The sequence below is a fragment of the Dama dama genome, chromosome 30 (genome assembly GCF_033118175.1).
Source record: "Dama dama isolate Ldn47 chromosome 30, ASM3311817v1, whole genome shotgun sequence".
NCBI lineage: Eukaryota > Metazoa > Chordata > Mammalia > Artiodactyla > Cervidae > Dama > Dama dama.
In genome coordinates, this window is record NC_083710.1 from 78,338,822 (window position 1) to 78,342,744 (window position 3,923).

General features: G+C 38.6%; 1 non-coding gene across 1 annotated transcript; it reads left to right on the top strand.

Moving 5' to 3' along the window:
- Window positions 1–732: 732 nt before the first annotated feature.
- TRNAG-CCC (transfer RNA glycine (anticodon CCC)) lies at window positions 733–805 on the top strand. The gene has a single exon. It is a non-coding gene; the product is annotated as a tRNA-Gly (tRNA).
- The last annotated feature ends 3,118 nt before the right edge of the window (window positions 806–3,923 follow it).

Genomic DNA, 3,923 nt, shown 5'->3' on the forward strand with positions numbered 1-3,923 from the left:
TGGGGTCAGAGGAGCATGTTAATATTATACCAGGAGGATGTCGTCACACAACCTAGAATGTGGGAAACTACAGCGTGCAAGGCAAATGACCTGATTTTTTCCAATAGCAAAAAATTACAAGAAAAAAGAAAGCAAGAAAAAGAACCTATGCATTAAAATACTTGACATATTGACAAGGGACTTTCTTGGTCGTCAAGTAGAAGGGGTACTTCCAAGGTAAGAGCTGCTGTTTCGATCCTCATTTGGGGAACTAAGATCCCACAGGTCATGTGGTGTGGCAAAGAAAATATTTTTTGCAAAAAGAGACATAATGGTGAAGTGCAATGTGCAGATTGTTTGGGCCCTGTCTCCAACAGGTCAGGTATACAAACACTGATGAGACAACTGAAGAAATCTGAGTATGAATAGTTTTAGTGAAAATAATGACATTGTGACCATATATAAAAATAATCATACACCCACACACCCTCATACATCCTATGCCAAAATATTTACAGATGAAATTATATGATATCTAGAAGTCACTTCAAAATAATGCCCAATTTTATATACATTTCTCATTAGTTTCACTTAAAGGCAGAGAATTCACTGGTAGGTGAATAACACTTTAAGGTACATGAAAGTTAAACTTTTAATTTCTTTAGCTATAAAATTAAACCATAAAAATTTTTTTATAAACCATAAAAATGCTGTTGAATGTATCCACTCCTTTAAAATAAAAAGCTTGGGACTTCCTTGGTAGTCCAGTGGCTAGGACTCTGCAATCCCAATGCAGGGGGCCTGGGTTCAATTCCTGGTCAGGGAACTGGATCCAACATGCTCTAAGAGTTTGCTTGCCGCAACTAAAGGTCCCGCAGGCCACAGTGAAGACCCTGCATGCCACAACTGAGACCTGTTGCAGCCAAATTAATGAAAATAAATATTTAATAAAAATAAATGGTGGCACTAGTGGTAAAGAATCCACTTGCCAATGCAGGAGATGTCACTGACATGGGTTCAATCCCTGGGTTGGAAAGATACCCTGAAGAAGGAAGTGCTAATCCACTCCAGTGTTCTTACCTGGAAAATCCCAGGGATGGGATTGCAAAGAGTCGGACACGACTGAGCATGCACACGCACGTAAACAAATAAAATGCAAAGCTCTATCATAAAATGTTAGTGATAAAAATGTGACTGAAAAGAAGTTAAAAAAAAAATGCCTAGGGGACTTCCTTGGTGGTCCAATGCTAAGACTCCAAGCTCTTAATGCAGGGAGCCCCAAGCTTGATTTCTGGTCGGGGAGCTAGATCCCACAGATCCTGCCTGTCACAACTAAGACCGGGTGCAGCGAAATAAATAAACATTATACATATATATATATATATATACGCACACACACACATATATATATATACATGTGTGTGTGTATATATATATATGTATATGTGTGTGTGTGTGTTTGTGTGCGTATATATATAAAATAATGCCAGATTGTGTGTATTTGGAGAGGTGGCTGTATAGGATTATAGATGAAACAAGATTGGCCAAGAGTTGGTCAGTGTTGAAGTCGGTCGTTGCAAGTTCATTGTATTATCCTTTCTACTTTTGTATGTGCCTGAAGTTTTCATAACAAACCATAAAATGAATGAATGAATGAATGAACAAACAAATCAACAAATACTCTCTGGTCCCTCCCTTAAGAAGGGACAGCATCTAGTAATGATAAAGTCACTTCCTTGCTCACTGTCATCCCGGCTCTGATTGTTCATTCCTCTGTTGAGTAACCTCTCCCGTGTCCCCAAGAGCCTAAAGCCGCCAAGGCCTTGACATTCATTTTTCAATTCTCTGAAGTCACTTAGAACAAAAACCTTTATTGATTCAAATCACACCAACCTTTAAAAGCAATTAAATGTATACATTTCATGAAGCAGAATCAGTCCACACAGAAATGTCATCTGGTTCCTAAATATTTAATATTTTTCTCCCTGGTCCTTAAAAGCATTCCCTGTTTTCATCATGGCACTTGAAAATTGATACTGTTTTCCCTGGGTATTATAATAGCATTTTTTATTATCAACCTGCCTTGAAATGAGGTCAGCATTAATATTTTAGGGGTTGATTTTTTTTCTTTCTTGTGTTCCTCATGCTTTTGGCCTACTTGGTCTTTATCAATTCTCTCTCCTTTAGCCCAGTAGCAAGGCTTCTACTGAATTATTGTCACTGAAACCACATCTCTGAGTCCTCTGGCTTCCTTTGCAGGCTCCAAAGTCTGCTGCCCCCTCATTTTAGAGTAACAAGGAGAAAAGCACTTCTTTTGGATCAAGAAAAAAGGTGATTAAATTTTTTTCCTGGGTAAAGGGCTAAATCTTGGAAGGCTATTAATTTTTAAGAGCAACCAAAACTTGAAGACTTTTCCAAATGAAGACATTGCAAAAGTTCTTGCTTAGAGATGCTTTTGGACATTTTCTTTGTTGTGCTGGGGAAAAAAGTCCTCAAGTGCAATAAAGCACAGAATAGTCAGAGTATAATCATTTCTTTTTAATTGATGTAAAGTAGCTTCTAGTTTCTCACCCTTAAATTAAAAAGAAAAAATGAACTCCCAAGTCCTTTTTAAGACTTAATTTTATTTTTAAAACAACATAATAAAAATATGTAATAAAAACATGCATCAGTTTAACACATCCCATGTTCTAATTTAAGAAGCATTCATGGGAAATGTCAAAATATTCTACTGTTTGAAGTGGGTGTAGAGGCAGGAAAAATTAGCAGTTCTTTGAAAAAATAGTTTTCCTTCTAATTTTATAGTTCTCAGTTTTAGTCTTTTAAATTCTTTAAACTGTGGGCAATATTCATAATTTTGGTACTAATGAGTGCCAAGAATCCATTAATTTTAACATGTTGGGAATATCACATCATGATTTACCAATAATTACATCTTTGCTCTGAATGAATGTCATTGCCATGTGTCATTCCCAAATTCCCATACGTTTTATCAGTAAAATGAAATTTTTATGGAGCAAACAATTGATGAATCTTAGTTACAGTAACTGTTAGTCGCTCAGTTGTGTCTGACTCTTTATGACACCAGAGACTGTAGCCTGCCAGCCTCCTCTGTCCATAGAATTCTTTACTGTAACTTCACCAGGGAAGTTACAGTAAAGCGTTTCCCAGTTTTTTAAAAAGGAGGTAAGTTGAAATTCCAGGACCCTTAGACTAATATGTTTAGCCACAATTTCTGACAAGCGTTTTAAAAATAACACGATTACTAGAAGTCCATAGGGATCAACTAAGCATAAGTCACATGATATTCGTCCCATTTTTTTAAGGTCGACAATTGAGGCAAGCTATAGTCCAGTATCTTAATTTTCCCAGGCAATTAACATTGGCTTGTATGTTATAGATGGACAAATGTGGAGATTTTAGAGAAGTTGGAGTAAGTTGACCCTATGTCTAGATTATATAATGCGTGCTTAGTTGCTCAGTCATGTCCACCTCTTTGCAACTCCATGGACTGTAGCCGGTCAGGCTCCTCTGTCCATGGAGTTCTCCAGGCAAGAATATTGGAGTGGGGTTCCATGCCCTCCTCCAGGGGATCTTCCTAACCCAGAGATCAAACCCAGTCTCCTGCACTGCAGGCAGATTCTTTATCATCTGAGCCTCCAGGGTGCATTAACTTAGGGGGTCTCCAGGGGAACATCACAGGCATGGTCCATGACTGTTCCTAGTGATGTGATGTGAGATGAACGTGAACATGGACATGCAGGAGACATTCAGCCACTCTGGAGGTGATGCAAAGGTGGGAGGGATGCACACTGTGAAAGGAGACAAACCAAGAGCGCGCATCTTGGACCACCGGGACAAGACTGCATGCACGCTTAGTTGCTCTGTCATGTCTGACTCTCTGCGACCCCATGGACTGTAGCCCACCAGGCTCCTCTGTCCAT